General features: G+C 41.0%; 1 long non-coding RNA gene across 3 annotated transcripts in view; it reads right to left on the reverse strand.

Annotated features, from left to right (window-relative positions):
* Positions 1-20,500, reverse strand: part of LOC129528071 (uncharacterized) — a 35,738-nt gene that overhangs the window by 3,833 nt on the left and 11,405 nt on the right. For all 3 annotated transcript variants that reach the window (XR_010131676.1, XR_008673256.2, XR_010131675.1), the window contains one exon: positions 2,837-3,083. This is a non-coding gene — a long non-coding RNA (uncharacterized lncRNA). The remainder of the gene's footprint in view (positions 1-2,836; positions 3,084-20,500) is intronic.

Here is a 20,500-nt window from a genome sequence, read left to right on the forward strand (position 1 = left end):
TTTTATTAGTGTCTTTAAGTCCCATCTAAAGAAAAGACAGGGTGATGAACTCCAATCATTTTGCTAAACAAAAGTGGTCTGTTCTTGCCAGTAAGACGGCAGCTTAAGCAATAGTATTCCAGCCAACTTCCTTTCTCAGCTCAATCTGTCTCTTTTTGCCCCAGCCTTGGAGAAGTTTACTCATCCAAATTCCTAAATTTACCCACCCTGAATTCCTAAAAGGAACAGGGCTAACCCAACCAAGCTAATGAGGTGTCTGAATTTCAGTGGTTCAAGGACAAACACTTTAAGGAGGGGCAGCATGGTCATTGGAGTTGGGAGATGTGGAAATGTGGGTTTGGATCCTGCTCTGCACTTGATCAGCTGGTACATAGACTCTCTGGCCCTCAACCTCCTCATCCACATAATAGGAATAATAATGCTTGACTGTTGGGTGGTTCGTTATACAAAATTGGGTAATAGATGCAACACAGTGACTCTCATATAATCATCATGAACATTAAGACCCACTCCATGTCACTACTCCTGTCAGATGCTGGGAGAAATTACCTTCCTACATTCCATTCTTCTACTTAGCACGTGTCTGATGTGTGTGACAATGGAAATGGCCTCAGTTTGACACTGAACTCCAAGAGATACCTAAGTTGGTATCTTTTGAGTAAAAACGTGAAGGGTCTAGCTGGGTGTGGTGGTGGGCACCTGTAATTCCAGCTACTTGGGAGGCTGAGGCAGGAGAATTGCTTGAACCCAGTGGGCAGAGGCTGCAGTGAGCCAAGATCACGCCACTGCACTCCAGCCTGGGCAACAAGAGCGAAACTCCGTTCAAACAAACAAACAAACAAAAAAACACAGTAACCAGCAGGGTGTGGTGGCTCACACCTGTAATCCCAGCACTTTGGGAGGCCAAGGCAGGTAGATCATCTGAGGTCAGGAGTTCAAGGCCAGCCTGGCCAACATAGTGAAACCTTGTCCCTACCAAAAATACAAAAATTAGCCAGGCGTGATGGCGGGTGCCTGTAGTCCCAGCTACTCGGGAGGCTGAGGCAGGAGAATTGCTTGAACCCAAGAGGTGAAATTTGCAGTTAGCCACAATCACGCCACCACACACTCCAGCCTGGGCAACAGAGTAAGTCTCCGTCTCAAAAAAAAAAAACTATAAAAGGTCTGTGATGAAGAAGCTACCTCTCCTTCCATTAAATACTTTGAGTCACTCTTCTCAAAACAGTCTTAGAATGGAAACTCTTGGTGTTTTATACTTGGTTTTGTCCAATATGAACGATATCCTAGCCACAGTGATAGAACTGGAAATGGTGGAATTTGGCCACAGGGTAGAAATGAAGCGGGAAAAGGGAAAGGACAATACTATGATCATTCTTATTATACAGAAGGAATTTTACAGGAGAAAGGATGAATAACTAGCCAAAGACATACAGCATTTCAGAAGTAAAGCTGAAGTGTAATGTGCTTCAATTTCCAGCACTGTCTCTATTTTGTCTGAACCGGGCTTACGTTTTTCAACATCAGAGCCTTAACACCTAGTGTCTAGCAACACCCAGGGCCTGCCACTCCCAGCAATACCTAGCAGCACTTAACCATGACAGGTACTCAATAAGTGCTTGTACATGAATAATCTTAAGAAAGGTCAGGAGATCGAGACCACGGTGAAACCCCGTCTCTACTAAAAATACAAAAAATTAGTTGGGCACGGTGGCGGGTGCCTGTAGTCCCAGCTACTCAGGAGGCTGAGGCAGGAGAATGGCGTGAACCCGGGAGGCGGAGCTTGCAGCGAGCCAAGATCGCGCCACTGCACTCCAGCCTGGGCGACAGAGAGAGACTCCGTCTCAAAAAAAAAAAAAAGAAAGAAAGAAAAGTCAAATTAAAATTATGCGGTAGCTCAGAATCCATCCTTTAACCAAAACCTAATAAAATATTTACACCAAAAGGGAGATATCCTGTTTCAAAGTAGGAAAAGATTAGATGTTTTGTTCCAAACTAGTAAGAAACATTCAAGTAAGTTCCTCTACTCCTACCCAAACATTATCTTACAATATTTTTTTCCTGATCATGTTTTTTCCCTGGGACAATTTGCTATCCATTCTCAAAAGCAGCTCTCCAAATAAAATAGATTTCATCATGACTCAAACTTACAACATTTTTTTTAGTAAAAGAACACCAGATAAACACTAGGAGAGCTAATACTTTGTTGCCAAAAAACCAAACAGATGTGATCCCTACCACTTCCTACCTTTCCAAACGACGTGATTAATGGAGAATTATAGGAATATTCTAATTCTTGTTGAAAAGCTTGATTGATTTATCGGTGCTTGCAGCCAAACAATAACCAGGTCCATGTTTCAAATCACTGTAGATGACCAGAATCTGGGGCTCATCATGACTCTATACTTTGCTATAAGACTGGTGCCAAGAAAATTTCTTTCCAGCTCAGTAATCCTTCTTCCTTTCTGGATAAATTCTACATAGCTTTCTCTTTGCTCCTGCCTTGGGGTAAGATTTCTTGCAGCAGCCATGTAAAATGACTTCTGTCTTTGGAAGATTTCTTAGAAAACACATTGTCTCTGATCCCCACCCTTTGAAAATTTCCACTGTTTACCCAAACAATACCTTCCACAGAATTCTCAGCGTAGCATCAATGCCCCCAGGAAGGTCTTGCAGATCCTTTTGTCGCTAGACTAGGTTAGGTTCTCCTGCCCTGTGTTCTTACAGTACTTTGTTTCCCCAGTACAACATCTTCACACTTTATTTTAAATTTCTGTTTAATTGTCTATCTTTCCAACTGGACTATAAGACTATGAGGAAAACAGCAGGCCCTCGGTACCTGGTGATTGTTAAATAAATGATGACTTCCAAATTTTATCAGGCCTTATAGTTCCAATCTCATTCCTTCTCATGAAAGAAAGTGCAGAAGCCGCAGAATATGGCCACACAGCTAGAGATGTTTCCAGCTTCTCTTGCAGCTAGGCTCTGGCCAATTGGATGTGAGTTGAAGACATATTTGCAACTTCCAGGTCGTGTCATTAAAAAGGAAGCTTCTTCTCCACTTGCTGTTTCCCCCTTCCTAAAGGCTGCAAAGTAAACAAAATGGTGAGTCAGCTTCAACAAGGGAGATAAGGACAACAACCTAAGGCGTGGCAGAACCACAAAACAAAAGAAATCTAGTTCCTGGGTAAACTTAGAGAGCAGAGCCACCTCTCCACTCTGGACTGCTCATCTGTCTATAGACTGTTACATCAGAAACAGCTTTGTCACTGGGCACAGTGGCTCACGCCTATAATCCCAGCACTTTGGGAAGCCAAGCCTGGCAGATCACTTGAGCCCAGAAGTTGGAGAAGAGGCTGACTAACATGACAAAACCCTGTCTCTACAAAAAATACAAAAATTTGCTGGGTGTATTGTACGTGCCTGTAGTCCCAGCTACTCAGGAGACTGAGGTGGGAGGATGACTTTAGCCCAGGAAGTGGAGGTTGCAGTGAGCCAAGATGGCATCACTGCACTCCAGCTTTGGTGACAGAATGAGACATGAGACCCTGTCTCAAAAAAAAAGAAAAAACACACATTTGTCTCTCGTTTATGCCTCTGAGTTTGGGGTCCTCTCTCACCTTTTTTTTTAAGATATGAACTTAAACCCTACCTAACAGCTTACATCAATTATAAATTCCTCTAACTTAACTTTGCCTACAGAGGGGACATTTTTAAGTTTCCTATTCAAGTGTCCAAGCATTTATCATTACTACCACAATGTATGTAGGAAACTTACCCTTACAATTCACATAGCTACTATCCAGCAGCAATAATGTAGTAGAATATAACCATGTTTACCAACTGCACTGGAGTAAATGGTTCGTTTTACTTAACTAATGGCTGCTGTTTTAATTTGGAATTGTATAAAAAAATTTGTGCTACATAGTGCAAACTGGCAAAGTGACAAATTGTTCTTCTCAACATTATTTTGGAGCATGAAGAGTCCTTACTGTAAATAGCACATTCAACTAGGTCTAAACATTGTACAATATCAGTTGTCCATCCCTAAGAACTTGTGAGGCTACAACTAGAAGCAGTACAATTTATTTTCATGGGGTACTTACAGCATCAGTCTTGGGCCTTCACACATTTCATACAAGTCACATCTTGTATATTTGAGTGTTTTAGAAAGTCAATATTTTGCTGTTAAAAATAATTAACCTCAGGGGACATTACAGACTTGGTCCTTCTCATTCATTTTCATAGTACTGAAACTCTGAAGCCAGAGAGAATACTCGTAACAGCTGGCAAGGATTGTCTCAGCTTTTAAAGCCACATTTAGCCTGTCATTGGCTATGAATTGGACTCAACCTTTACCATGACTAGTTTTCTGTAGATGCAGTGATTTGTAGAGTTTTCTAGGGTGGCCCAGATGGGCCAGGTGAAAATAAACCAAATTCCCTTCCAAACATAAAAGCTGCTACCTATAAGCCCGTAGAAGAGACAGAGCGCCTCTCCTCTACGAATAAGCTTTTCTTGCTTTTCACCCATTTTATGCATCCAGTTAGACCCAGAATGGATACCATGTTTCCATTAAGACTCACCTACATGAATAACTACATCACTTCGTTTGTGATGACATTCGAAAGCAATTTCATCTTCCCAGTGAGGCCTACTTTGCCCACACTATTTAAAATTCCAAGTCTCCCTGATATTTCCTATTCCTGTAGCATTATCTAATATACTCTACATTTCACTGATTTCTCCTGTCTATTACCTGTCTCCCCTACCAGAATGTAAGTTTCCTGAGGGAAGGGCAATGTGTCTTTTTTGATTAGTGTTATATTCCCAGTGCCTAGAACAGTACCTGACACATGGGGAGGAGAGGATTTCAGGAAATACTTGTTGAGTCAATGAATGAAAGGAGGCCCTTTTTAAAACCTTTACTGAGTACCTTAGCAATACTTATGCTGACTCTGGTGCTTGCTCCCACATTCTGATGATGCCAGCCATGGGAGCTCTCAGCAAAAAAGTACCTCACTTGCTTTGGGTTTTTTTGTTTTGCTTCATTCATAAGCAAAGGTCAAGGAATTGGTATGTAAGATGTCACTGCAGGCAATGGGAAGTCTCAAGCCAAATGCCTTTAAACCAAAAAAAATTTGCTTTCCTATCATGGTTAAACAGTTTTGGCTTCGTGATGGGTTGAAGTTTGTCCCCAAAATACATTTGTTGAAGTCCTAACTTTTAATACTTCATAAGGTGACCTTTTCTGGAAGTGAGGTCTCCATGGAGGTAATCAAGGTAAAATGAAGTCATTAGGGTGGACCCTAATTCAATCTGATTGGTGTCCTTATAAAAAGTGGAAGCATGAGGCCGGGCACGGTGGCTCACTTCTGTAATCCTAACACTTTGGGAGGTCGAGGCAGGTGGATTGCTGAGCTCAGGAGTTCGAGACCAGCCTGGACAACACGGTGAAACCCCGTCTCTAGTAAAATACACAATAAATTAGCTGGGCGTGGTGGCACGCGCCTGTAATCCCAGCTACTCAGGAGGCTGTGGCATGAGAATCACTTGAACCCAGGAGGCAGAGGTTGCAGTGAGCCGAGATCGTGCCACTGCACTCCAGCCTGAGTGACAGAGCAAGACTCTGTCTCTAAAAAAAAAAAAAAAAAAAAAAAAGTGGAAACATGGATACAGAGACAGACAGACACAGAGGGAAGACAACTTGAAGACACACCAGCAGAAGACAGCATATTGATTAGAACGATGCATCTACAAGCCAAGAAACTCCAAGCATCGCCAGCAAGCACCAGAAGCTGGAAGAGGCAGGAAGGTCTCTCCTAGGCCACCAGAGAGAGCATGGTCCTGACAACCCCCCTGCCTCCATAACCGTGAGACAATAAATGCCTATTGTTTTAAGCCACCTAGTGTTGGGTACTGTGTTACAAAAGCCCTGGGAAACAAAGCTCAAATTCTATGATTGGGACCATTTCTGTATCTCCAGTTTTGGCTACGAGTCAGCAGGCTCACGTGGTGCTTCTAATGTGCTTCCAAGATGGCCACTAGCGATTTCCAAGGCTCCATGCATGTTCATATCTAATGGGGAAGACAGAGATGACTTTTGCAAGACCACTTAAAGTCTGGGATTTGAGCGTCCTTCCTGATAGAGACTGATTTGAGTCACATGCCCAAATAACAAATCAGTGGCGGTGTTCAAGGGGATGGACTGAGCTGATTGCTTTAAGCCAATCAAGGTCAGCCCCTTGGGATGGGGGAGGAGTCAAGTACTGCAGCAGTAGCTGCTGGTGCCCACACACATCCTGGCTGCACTCAACTTGCTCACCCAAGCAACATGTTTGGCCCATGCACAGGACAAGCTAGAAGTTCCAGAGCCAACGCCCTCTGAGGCAGCCCTCAACTAATGCTTAACAGGCAGATAAATATCTCAGCAATCTCACTCTTCAGCTGGGATAACTCTGAGGTGTGTTCTACAGAGTATTCCAGAGTTTCCCCAGGGGTTCTGAGTTCCAGTTGCTCATAGAGGTTGGTTAACACACTAAGTCTGTTCAGACTGCTAGATCAAAATATCAAAGACTGGGTGGATTCTAAACAATAGAAATTTATTTTTCAAAGTTCTAGAGTCTGAGAAGACCAAGGCATGGGTGCATCCAGTGTCTGGTGAGGACCTGCTTCCTCATAGATAGCCATCCTCTTGCTGTGTCCTCACATGGTGGAATGAGCAAGAGAGCTCTCTGGGGCCTCTTTTATAAGGGCACTAACCCCATTTGTTAGGACTCCACCATCATGACCTAGTCACCTCCCAAAGGCCTACCTCTTAACACCAACCCCTTGGGAGTTAGGATTTTGATGTATGAATTTTGGAAGTACATAAATATTCAGACCATAGCACACACTCTTTATTGACTTTCTCCTCTCCTTATCTCACTTCCCTAATCCCCACCAGTAATTCTGCCGAATAAACTACTTTTACTTGAATCCATGTGTCAGATTTGCTTCCAGAAGTATCCAGATCAGGACAAGACCTAGTAAGCTACAGGGAAGGAAATTCAGAGTTCTGTTAGGAAAGAGAAAAGGTAAAACTAGAAAGTACTGTAAAGTCAACCAATGAGTGTCCACTACAGTCAATTACTGTTCCCTCTTTCTCAGTTGGATAAGCCAATCATGCTTTTTTCCTATAGCGTTGTTAAACCGACAGGAACACAGAATTGCCTAACGAGCCAGGAAGCGTACACATTGAGTTTCATTTCTGCTGCTCCTTCTCCTACCTGCTGTGTTTCCATTTGCAGGTTATTTATCTTCACCATATCTCAAGTTCCTACTTAAAGAATAATGGGAATGATGACCCTTGTTCCTAAAATGTATGACCGCAGGAGAGCAGAGCATGGCAAAAAGCAAGTCCACCTTAAACTTCTTTCCAAGTGAGACTGTTGCTGAAAGTATCAGAAGGGCGTAACACCATCATTCCCCATCACTTGGTTGCAGAGGACAGCATTAGAGGTTAGGGAAGACTGGAATAAAGATCCAAGTGAGTATTCTCCACTCTCTTGAAAAAAGCTCCTCTTATTTTAATAAACTAACTAAAAAATATAATCTTTAACTATTCTGGAGGAGTTCAGAAATGGTTCCCTTCATGACGTCAGTCTTGCTGAGCCCCCAGCCCAAGTGGCCTATGTTAAGCTTTTTCTGAACATTATGCCATTGTCCTTGGATGGCAGAAAAATAATCCTTGGGAAAATCCACCGTGTATCTCCAGCAAGCAGAGGCAATGCTTTGCAAATGTTGCCGGACGCATCCTTCCATTTCTGCTTTGTTCTCTGAGTATAAGCAGATGTTAGGCATTCTTCTCATTATCTCAGGATACTGTATAATATTATTATGGTGTCAGGCTGTTAGAGGCAGCAAACGCTATACAACAACAGCCTTAATTGAGGCTTAGAGCTGAACTGTAAGTATGTAACCTTACTTCAGGGTGTTTGCAAATGCTTTCTGGAAACAGTTAAAAAAGATGTTTTCAATTGTTCAAACAGCGGCTCGCCCTGCCAAGATCAAGTAAAAGCTTCTTAAGATATGGGCACAATAAACATATTTCTTAAGATTTCAATATTTTTTTCAGCCAGAAGCATAGCAAATCTGTGAGCCAGAAAGCCTCATGCATGCCACTTCCTGGACTATTCCAGGAGAAAACTAATGAAATGCTGCAAAAGTTGCACTCAGATCTACCGTGATCTCACAGCCACAGAATTCCACTCTATCTTTGAAGTTACTTTACTATGATAATAATTATTTGTCCATGAGTCTGGACTTGGCCACTAGCCTATCCCCAAGGATGCGGCTTTGGTTGCATGCAACAACAGCTGATTCTCAGCAAGGAAGCTCCCAACATAGAAGGCTGTCCATCAATCTTAGCAGAGACGTTTGTCACTGTACACATGAAGTTACTGGTCTTGTGTTCCTGCGGTGGATTACAACTCTCAAATGTTTGGTGGAGGCACAGCATGATTCTGATGTACATGATAACAAACAGAAAAACCTGGGTCATTTAAGATTGGTTCCAGGCATGAACTGTTAAATGGCAGTTTGGTTCTCCTTTACTGGATAGAGTAAAAGAAAACAGAAACTGAACACTTTGAAAAAGAACATTCACAACAGAATCCAAAGTGTAGAGGCATGTTATGCGGGCCACTTTTTCCAAAGTCTGCTCCCAAAGAATTAACTTCAGTGGGTTTTGGGGCTTTTTAATGACTCGTTAGCATGTGTGTAAGAAAGCGGGAAGCTTAACGTGTTCATTTTGTTGCTTGTTGGTGACAATGATCAACAGTTGGATGGGAAAATCTGGATTAATGAAGGAATTGTAAAATCTCAGTAAAACAGATCCTAGAATTCAGAATTTAGGATTCATTCTATCATTGTTGTCTTTCCAAGGAACTTAACAATGAAAAAATCTAGAGGCTGTGTTTAAGCAATGTATTACATTATAATTCCATATGCTTTAGCAGGGGAAAAGGAAGAGGTAAAGGCTAAATATAAGTTATTATCTTATATTTGCTCAGTAGGATTTATAAACAACAATTTTTGCCATGGAAATATTCTTTACCTAATAAAACTGCATTTCTTTGAAAAATAAATCCATAACAAATGTTGTAAGTTCAGTTAGGTTTATTCCCCAACTTTATCCTCATACCCAATAATAAGGCTGATTTAATAACATGTTTACTGTATTAAATAAATGAGATTTAGCCATTACGGTTTCCCTTTATCTTCATTTCTCCTGACCAAACTGATGCATATACACAGGATTTTTATGTCAAAGTATCTTTAGCAGGTAACAGGAGATACCTAGGACTTGATGCAGCCCACATTTTTTTTCTCCACTACATCCTCTCCTGCCCTGCTAATATTACCTATATTTCTGAATTTACTTTTTAAAATTTTACTTGAGGCAAAAGCTCAACTTGGGACCAAATCTCCAAAAGAAGGCCAAAATGGCAAAGATGCTATGGCCGTGTAATAGAGTGACTATAAACATGGTCAGCTCTGGATTCATAAACTTGGCTCTGTCACTTACTAACTGTGATATTATGCAAGTTATTTAGCTTCTCTGAGCCTTGGTATTCATATCTACTAAATACGGGTCATATGATCTACTTCACTGAGTTATTGAAGGGCTAGAGAGAGATCACTTGTGTATACACTTGCCACAGAACTGGCAACATAGCATTTTATTTAACGTGCTTACAGTGCTTCCTAGTTGCCAAGCACTATTATTAAGTTAAGTGAGCTCAAAACTGGGATTTGAATCTCAGGTAGTTTGGCTCCAGAGCCTAGAACCTAAACCACTATGCTGAAAAGCTTGAATGCACACTCAAATGGGGAATCACAAGTAGTGAAAGTCACTGTTACAATTGAAGTTCTATCACTTAGCTATTGCTATGTAACAAAACATCCCAAAGCATAGTGGCTTAAAACAACAACAATTTACTATTTCTCATTAGTCTGTGGGTCAGCTGGGTAGTTCTGCTGATGTGGGCCATGCTCAGCTCCATCATGTCTTGGCTCACTTTTGTGTCTGGGGTCAGCTAGCAGGGTGGCTGGAGGCTGACTCTTCTTGGATGGCCTCAAAGAACCTGAATCTTTTCTTTGGGTCTTTCAGAACAGTCTTTTAGCAGCTAGGCTGGTCATGTTTTTTAGGTTATGGCAAAGAAGCAGTGGTGGCAAAAGACTGAATCCAGAGGGCATGATTTGCACCACTTTTGTTAACATCCCACTTAGTGCAGGGAGCCCCTCACCAAAGCTATCTTGTTGTTTAAGAGGACTGATCCAATTCAGTGAATGTCTGAATTAGAAAATACTATTGAAGGAATAATTTTATAGGAATATATACTAAGGTGTAGCAAAATGTGGACCTGATACCTACTTTAAATGTAATTTGTAATTAGTCTATTGTTTATATGCAACAAGATTAAACTGATGTCACTGGAAGAGTCCTTTAAAAGTTTATTCTTTCAAATAATCTCAATGTCTCTCCCTGGGATCCATTTTTATACAGCATTTGCATAGAGTTCTGAGTGTCATGGTTATAGTTTGGTTGTTTGACATTTTTGTCTGTATGTTTTGATAAGAAAGCAAAAGCAAACATAAGCCCAGCTCATGTCTATTATCCTGAATTCCTTTTCAGTGGGATCTGAATTGAAGAGATTTTACCTTAGTAAAAGGTATTTGACAATAATGCAGAGATGTAGTTCTGAATAAAGGAAAAACAAAGACAGTAGTGAGAAGGGAGGAGAAAAGCAGGGAAAAGAAATGGAGAAAGAAAAAGATTAAGTAATTCAATACTGAGTGTTCAGAGCTTTCCACTGGAGTTGAGTCAACCATTCCAGGAAAATAAAACTTCTAACTCCAAATATATAGGAAACATTTTAGTCATTAATTTATATTCAAGTAACATTTATTGAGAACCTAATATTCACCAAGTATTGTGCTAAGCACTGAAACAAAAACCAAGAGCGGGATTATCAGGCCCCTTGCCCTCCAAGAGCCCTCGCCAGTGGGGAATATAAACACATAAAGCAATAATGACAATCTGCAATAAGTCAGGTTACACTGGCTGCTATAACAAACCAACCCCCATCAGATCTCAGTGACTTAATGTAATTAATGTTGATTTCTAGTGTATGTAACAAAATGATGCAGGTGTTTCTGATCAGTTGGTAGGTTTTTGCCAAAAGGTTATCCAACGACCTAGGTTCATCGTGTCTTGTGGCTTCAACATCTTCTGCACTTGGTTTCCAAAGTTACATTAAGAACACAACCAATATCAGGGATGGAAGAAGGATTATTACCACAGATTCTACAAACATCAAAAAACACAAAATGAAGTAAAAATTTTGAATAGCCTTGTAGCTATTAAGTAAATTAAATCTGTTATTTAAACCCTTCTCACAAACAAAACTCCAGGCCCAGAGGGTTTCATTGGTGAATTCTATCAAATATTTATGGAATAAATAATTCCAGTCTCACACAAACTCTTTTAGAAAATAGAGGGGAAGGGAATACTTCCCACCTCATTTTATGAGACCAGCCTAACCTTAATACCAAAACTAAATAAAGACATTATAAAAAAAGAAAATTAAAAAATTTCATCAGGCATTATATCCATTCCAGCCAGCTGGAAGAAAAGTGCATATATAGTTTTATGTGAGAGGTTTTCTTATGGGCCAGGCTGTATGTGGGATACACTACATCCACTCATATTTCTTTCGACAGAACTCTAGCAAAAGAGGTAGGGAAAGTTAGTCTAGCTGTGTGCCCTCAAGAAGAAAAGAAACGAGATCTGGTGAAGCTAACAATATAATGTGATAAACACTGTAAGAATAATGTATACAGAATGCAGCTCTAGCACAAAGAAAAGACTGTGACTGGAGGAATGAATGAATGAATGAATGAATGAATGAATGAATCAGCAGTTAACTACTGATTCAAACCCCCTTAAAATTGCCTCTACCTAGCTCCAGATGAGATAGTAACCATACCAGTAGAAATACTGATTTACAAATTACTAATGGGCTGTTTCAGTGTTAACTTGTGGCTAAAACATTGGGTGTGCATTTGCTTTCTGTAGGACTTGGCAGCCAGCCTGGCCTAGAACTAAATGTCACAGTTCCAGTTCCATGTTCAGTTAGTGGTATTCTTCTGTAGTCATGTTACCTACCAGCCCCCAAATTTGGCTTCCTTTTTGTTTCTTGGAGAGGGTTGGAACAGGAGGAAGTGGGGATCTCCAGAAATACATTCTAGTTGAATTTTATAACAAACACTGTGTGGTCTCCTTGTATATATAAAAAGTTGGTAGAATTTGTCTTAAAAGCTAGGAAACTGTCTCATTTAAATGTATGCCACATGCCTCCCTGCTTATTAATTCTCTTCTATTTTCTGTAAATCTGTTTTCCCTTATTTCCATTCTCTGTGCTACTAATTTTCTTGCCTCAGTTCCTGACCTATCACCATATATTCTGTTGCCCTCTACTGAACAGAAGGGAAGAAATGCCTACTAGCAGTTTCTAAGCATGGCTCAATCCAGATTGTCATTCTCTGAAAATCAGAATTGTTGTTTCCTCCAAACACCAGCAGCATTGTGTCAAAAGAAAGTATATGATCATGGTAAAGAAACCTGGCTATTTAAATAAAATGAGGTACAATGACATCTGCCATGTCCTCACAGCTCCTTTATAATTTCCTCAGTCACCTGATTGCATCTGCAAGCATAATGAGTTAGAAGTTTTACCAGTTTTCCCCCTTTACCACCACTGCCACTTCCACCGTAAACATCTCTCAGTCACAGCTTCCCTGAGATCTTGCAAACATTCCCACGATACAAGCAGAACTAAGCACCTTGAAAGGTCAAGGCTGGTGGCAGAAGAATAACCTTCCAGCTGCCCCTTATGTTTTTACCTGGTGGTGAGTCTACCATGCTTCATGAGAAGCCTTGTGTTGAAAATCAATAGTTTAGTTTTAAACTTGTATTTTGTTGCTCCACGGAGCAAAAGAGGTAGGGAAAGTTAGTCTAGCTGTGTGCCCTCAAGAAGAAAAGACATGAGATCTGGTGAAGCTCCATGCAGCAACAAAATACAAGTTTAAAACTAAACTGTTGATTTTGAACACAGGGCATTCAAATATTAGGTTCTTCTATTCAGCTAAAATGTAAGTTCCTTGGGGACAAGTCATGTCTACTGCTGATTTCACATTTCTATAGCCCTCCTTGCTGCCTTGCACATAATAGGTACTCAATAAATATATGTTGGTTTGACTTAGTTGAAATAAGAATATAGTCACTAGTTATAAGGCAAACATTCCTGAGAAAGAAAATGCTATATACCTTTCACATCATTGAATACCTGCATGTGAATGGTGTTTCTTGTTCTGATGTTTGGATTAGGACTAACAGAGAGAAGACCAAGAAGAAAATTCAATACTGAGAAGGGGTGGTAGGGAAAAAGGGAACCCTTCCCCAAGTGGGGGAAATGGAAAGTTGAAGAAGGTTGGGAGTGTTCTTTGCACTGATTGTAGGACTATCAGAGTTCAGAGAACAAATTGCTCCTTAACAGCTAGAACGGCCAGAAAAGGCTTTGTGGAAGGAGGAAAATGGAAGCTAAACCTTGAGGAAATGTGATCTGATTAGGTGGAAAAGTCAAAGAGAGTTTGCTGTTGTTGTTGTTGTTGTTGGGGGAACAGCATAGCCAAGCAAGACAAGGATGAATGGTGGAGTTCTGATAAATCAAGATCTTGAAGAGAATGGAGTTGGCTTAGGCCAAAAATGTTGAAAAATTTTGGGAAATATGGTGGGACAGAGATCATGAGATCTATTTATGGGGAGCTTTGAAAGCCAGACATGGGAATAGGAAGACATTATAGATTTTCATGTTGCGGAAAGCCCTAATAAAAGTGTTATTTGGGGAATATTCCCAGATGTGAGGAACTGCAACTTCACCTCTAATATTGCTCACATTTTCATATGCAGTTTTCTTGTGAGAGCAAGTGTAGTTTGATCTGTCAGGGTTCTGATCTTTGTAAGCTCAACCTGAGCCAGAGACCGTATTGACCTTTCTCTCCTCTTGACCTCCAGACTAACCTATTCCACACAGTCCAATGTAATTTTTAGAGCACTCCACAGCTTAACCTACATATTCATTATTTGTGCAGGATTTTTTTTTTCTCACAGTACCTGGGCAAGTAGATGAAGTCCAGGTTAAAAATTCTCATGCAGCTATGAGAAGATTCGTTAGCTATTAACACACTAGTGCTGTCCAAAAAATGTGCCAGCCACTGGGATAAAAGGACAGCTACCCAGAAAAAGGTTAATCACAAAGAAGTGACATCTGGGACTTCAGAAGCTAGATCCTCAGAAGCTTTACCATTCTACCCAGGCCTCTTAGAACATCTGCTCTGGGAACTCACCCACCATGCTCTGAGGAAGCCCAAGTCAAAGGGCCCATTTGGAGAGGAACCTAGGACCGTGAACAGCCCCAGCTGAGCAACAACCTGCCAGCCATGTCAGAGAGCAATTTTGGAAGCATATTCTCCAGTCTCAGTTGGGCCAACCTAGCTGACACTATGTGATGAGCAGAGACAAGCTTTCCTCACCAAGCTCAGCCCAGACAATAGACTTATGAGTAAAAATAAGTGATTGTTGTTTTAAGTCACCAAGTCCTGTGGTAGTTTGATATATAGCAACACATAACCATAATATATGTGTGAAATCAACTTTGTCTACCCTCACACAATTTATACACAAACCACTAACTATCCCGAAATTTCTGCTAATGTGCTTATTCTGGGTGGATGTGCTTACATGCGTGCATGTGTGTGTGTGTGTGTGCATGGTGCCATAGGTTGCCACTGTATATCAGGTAAGATCGGCAAGCCCTTTGCAGACTTCCCTAAAGAGCCCATATGTCGCAGTCCCAAGATTCACTGTATGCCAATTTATTAATAAGATAACAGTCAGTGCCTCAGTGTGACGCCTAAATGTCTTATTCCTGTTAAAAAGCTATGCTTCTTTTAAAAAGTGAAGCCAATGAGAGCTTCAGGCATGATGGCAATCTTTAGAGAAGATATGTTTATTTTACTTGGGAAATCTTAAGTCTCAGGGCATGAACAGCTTTCTTTTGGATCCATACTTAAAGCTGAGTCTAGACCCTGGAGTTTAGACCACATAACCATCACCGGTCAACCGAAAACTGACCTCTTTTATCTTATATACAGGTAAGGGCTGAGATTCCCTCATGGGAGGAGTCAGGGCAGGAATATGGGGCCACAAAGGTGACAGGTAAGTTTGTGGCTATTTCTCCTTTAGACCAGTGCTTTGGGAAATTTAATGTGCATACAAATCACCTGAGAATGTTGTTAAAATACATATTCTTATTCAGTTGGTAGAGACGGAGTCTGAGCTTCTATATTTCTAACCAAATCTTGGGTGGTGGCCAATGCCACTGGTCTGTGGGCAACACTTTAAATAGTAAGATTTTGACCATCACCACTAATAGCAGGCCTTCTGTGCCTCTTACATGTAACTCCCTCTAAAAACTGGGCCTGGAAAATTAGTCTCACCACCCCATCACCACCTTTTCTACCACCATCCTTTCAACTATCACTACCATCCCCATGACTACCACTGTCATTGCCACCTATATCCACACCATCATCAACACCTCTACCACCAACTTCAACACCATCATCAACACCACCAGACCACTACCATCTCTAAACTCAAAATTGTCCATTGTAGACCATCAGAATTACTTAAGCAATAGATTTGTTACTTTTTCAAATAGACTCTTTCTTGGCATTCAAGAGATGATTCAACCAATGGATGTGGACACTGAAATCAAAGACTTTGATCTCCAATCAAACAATAATGATTATAATAACTGAAGGTTGGTAGTTTATCAAGCAGTCATAATACTAGGGAGCACCAGCTCCTTCTGAAATATGGAGGCCCATTTGATCAAAACAGCTGAAGCACAGAATAGGATCCAAGAGCAAGACAAATCCTAATGAAAATACCCAGGCTACCAGGAGACATTTGCCAAAATAGCTGCCTTTACATATGCACATTTGGACCTGAAGAAGAGTTTATATACTTGGAAGCATTAAAAAAAAAAAGTAAGTAGGTGGGCTTAGCTTACAGCTGAAACAGGTAACTCCTCTGTTACCTAAAATTAGAAACAGAAAACTGGAATTTCTTTCTAATCATTCTTTCTTCTCTAAAAAGATCTGTGGGATAAGCTGCCAAATGTGCTTAACCTCTGTGTCCACCAAACTTGAATCCCTGGTGAATATAATTTTTATTCGAGAAACAAGAAATCCACCCAACCAGTAGCAGCATAAAGTTCAAAAACATCTGCACTTCTAGGTAAAGATGATCTGTATATATAATGTGGGCAGCAGTGATTTCCTTTATTAAGCTTCTGAAACGGGAGAGGCTGGGAAGGCAGCATCTCAGCCTGTAGATGTGAACCTTCTGGGGTTTCAGAAGTGATTACAACGAAGTTCTCTAATTGCTTGTGTGTTGTATTAAGTAGATCCCATTTGAGTCTAAAATCACATGCAATGTTTAAATGTTATTTCTGTAAACTATACAAAACTATAATTTTCCAGTGAAGAAAAAAGAGGCTGTCAAATAAGAAGAGATATGAAATGAGATCGTTCCCCTTCTTTGTGAGACAGATGTTATTTTTGGCTCTTCTGTGTAATGCATTCCATATTATAGTCTCTTTTTAACCAAACACTAGGACTAGTACATGCTTGCACACAGTGCACCAAAGCCATTCTCAGGAAAACTTCTTTTTATTAACACTGATAACTTTTTCAATCCCCAGTGCAAAAACCTCAAGTTGTAGGCTACAAACAGTACCCATGATGCCAAGGCAGGATTTTTTTTTTTCATCCAGCAAATATATTCCTGCCATCAAAATAAAGTTGTACATTCTCCCTCAGAACCTGCCCCGAGGTTTGGCAAATGATTCTTTTCTCTTATCTATCTTGTAAAGCTCTTGTCCTTTTATGCTGATAGATTTTTGTAAGATTTGAGTTTTCTTTTCTTTATCAGCCTCTGCAGAAAAATGTAAAAGAGAAGAGAGTAAAGATGGCACAAACACAGAAAAAAAATAGACTCCATCCCACCAACTGGCTATTCAACTTGTATTTATCTCCAAAAAGTTTGATGCTGAGTAAATATCAGCTGTAACTAATTAGCTCCAGGACCAAAAAAAATCCATATTGAACTGGGATGACAAGAATGCAACCAGAAATGAATAAAATGTCCTGGTTGGAAGCAGACGGAAGTTTTGCTAACCAGTATGTGCAGAGGGAGAAACAAACGGTTATTATTAGGCTGATTTAATTTTCAGTTCTTCCTCATGATGGAGAAGCTGATATTCATTTAAATAAATTGACTCAGCTAACTGCTAAAGCTTTCTGGGTTTGCCAAGGTATTTCTTCTATTTTGTATTTTTTGAAGATGGTGTCTTGCCCTTCCATAGCCTGGGGCCATTGCAGGCTAAGATAAAAAGCTAGCAGCTGTTCCTTGAAGAGAGGAAAGCCTGAACACGTGGACTGCATCACTGCTGTCCATAAAGTTTGACACTCTTCACTGTGGCTGACACAAGGTGTGAGGAAGGAGTTACAGTGGCAGCACTTGGGATTTAGTGAAGCCACAGGCGTCCCTGTTTCAAAGAACATGTGAGAGTCAGGAGATTTCTGAGACCACACTTGAATTGCTCTTTACCGCAAAGCACAAGTGGTGGTGGTGAGGACCCAACAGGCAGACATTCTCTCCCAAATCCACTGGGAGCATAATCAGATAGGAATGGGAATGAACTAGCCAAGAGGTTCACTACTATTTCCCTTCAGTCTCCCCCACATTAGGGTCCAATTCCCACCCATCTCAGTACAGGCTGGTTACCACGGAGCAGGGTGGAGTGGGGTGCCAAGCTCCTCCTCATTCCCTCCAGTACAGCCCTGCCAGGAGGGGAGCCCTTGGGCTTGCTATGATCTTGGAAAGGCTCTGCTACTGCAAGCAGGCCAGTCTTTCTCGCTGTGGGTCAGGCCCTGCCTATATTCCTTCAGCCCATTTGAAGGTCATTTGAAGCTTCATTGGACAGTTCCCAGACAGGCCCAAGCCTTCCTTCCTCAAGCCCCTGCATTTCTCTCGGTGTAAGGTTTTTCTCTGGACTCAGGAGCACACTTGGCTTTCACAACCAGTGAGGCATGGAGGCTGGTGAATGAATACCTTGGTGTTCTTATTCCTTGGTGGAAAAACTCAATCCTTGGTGTGTTCCACCCAAACTCTCAGAAGGCCTGCAAGAAGACTAACTGCATAGGTGGTAACGCACCATTAATGTTCCTTTTATTTGCATTTCTCCCTTCTTTGTCTCCTCCCACTCCCTATCCTCTTGGGATCACCTCCCAAATAAACTAATGACACCCAAGTCCTTGTCTCAGAGTTGCTTCACAGGGGAATCTAAAGTAAAACACCTGCTCTAAGCAATTCTCTGTTACATAAAGTTACTCAGGATGAGAATCTGGTATCCAGATCACGCCCAACCACATAGTAAAATGTTCCCAGAGTATCCGCAGTATAGTGGCCTACTGAGGTCTAAGAGATCATCTGTAACCATAGTGCTGATTTTCAAAGATTGGAAACATGTATTTATTAAACAAATATTTATCAAAGGCATTGTAAGTTGGCCTAAACCATTTTGCACACACAACTATTATGTCCTTTTTGGTAGTTCTCAGTAGCAGGCTGTAGTTAGAAGGGGAAGGTTAGTTGTTCCCCCAACTTCTCTGCCTCCAGACTGCTTATTACCTAGCCTTTTAGTGAAGCCTTATTTGGTTAAGCCACTGCATTTGTGCTTCTATTACGTACTAAAATACAATCCCCAATACTGCACTGGGTATCAGTGATTTCCCCCCAGGAGAACAGACCTCCTGAGAAAAGCACTTCGGTATCAGGTTAGGAGCATTCCTACATCCCATTGGTTTATTCACAAACACTACAAAAAATAAAATTATACAAAAGCCTCCTGACTAGTACGACTGTTCCAAAGATGGAGGTGAGAAAGGTCCCTGTTTAAATTTAGTGCAAAGATTTAAAGTAGTTGAGGACAGTGAAATTGATTATTTCTCAGGCTCCTTTAAGACCCAGGAATTCTACATTCAAATCATTTTAGCTAATTAGTTACCAGAACCTTGGAGATACAAGGTCATGAGACTATTAATTCAGATGGGTGAGAAAGTGGTTAGAATTTAAGGTTCCATCCTACATCAGTGGGATCAAAGTGGGAAGTACTAGGTACTTCACTGGTACTAAAAGGGCTGGGAATGTGACCACATATGCAACAGTGACCTTCGCAAATGTTCCTAGGGCCTATTGTTTTGTAGAGCAAAAAGTGGAGGTGAAACACAACATACCTAGGAAAAAAATAAAAGCAAGAGTGCCCACCTCACCTCAGCACGTATGGCCACACTGGCAGGGCCTCTCGGACTGAAGCAATGCACATTCCTCCTTCGGGCCTCCCCCACAAAAGAAATGGGGAACTTTGGGAGGCTGAGGCTGGCAGATCATGAAGTCAGGAGATTGAGACCATCTTGGCTAACACGATAAAACCCCGCCTTTATTAAAAATACAAAAATTAACCAGGTGTGGTGGCACATGCCTGTAGTCCCAGCTACTCAGGAGGCTGAGGCAGGAGAATCGCTTGAACCTGAGAGGTGGAGGTTGCAGTGAGCTGAGATCGTGCCACTGCACTCCAGCCTGGGTGACAGAGCAAGACTCCGTCCCCCCCTCCCAAAAAAAAAAGAAATGGGAAAGTCCATGGAATTCTTCTGTGTTTATAAGTACTGGATTTTTGATAGTAGGTTCAGAAAGGGTCCAGATTGCTGAGATTTGTACACAATCTCTAGTGTGTACAGTTCCACAGGCTGTATTCACATTTCCTAATGTGGCATGTGTAGCGTTTAATAGAATAAACCAATAAATGCCACCTGCTACAAGTATATGAAATACGTTAAGTACAAGAGGCAGGGACTCTGAGCAGAGATGTAAAGGATGTCCACTGGGTTTCAGCATTAGTAACTGAGGTTGATGGGGTGGGGTTGGAAGGAGGAAGGATGGACACAGAGGGAAAGGCCTGGAATACAAACCAGAATGCAAAGGCCTTTGCAAAAAAAAAAAAAAAAAAAAAAAAAACAGCTCTTGGTTTTACAGAGTAATTCCACTGTTACTTATTTTTAAATTTCTGCATTATTAATTCTTGCTTTTATCTTTATTAATTCCATCACCCCACATTCTTTTAGTTTATTTTTCTCAGATGTATTCCAGTGTCTTGATTTCAAAGATTAGTTCATTTATTTTTTGTCATCCTTGTTTTTCCTAATAAATATAATTATGATAATAAATATCTCTCCAAGTACTGTCCTGGCCATATCATTGGTTCTAACATGA

This window comes from Gorilla gorilla, chromosome 19, assembly GCF_029281585.2.
Source record: "Gorilla gorilla gorilla isolate KB3781 chromosome 19, NHGRI_mGorGor1-v2.1_pri, whole genome shotgun sequence".
NCBI lineage: Eukaryota > Metazoa > Chordata > Mammalia > Primates > Hominidae > Gorilla > Gorilla gorilla.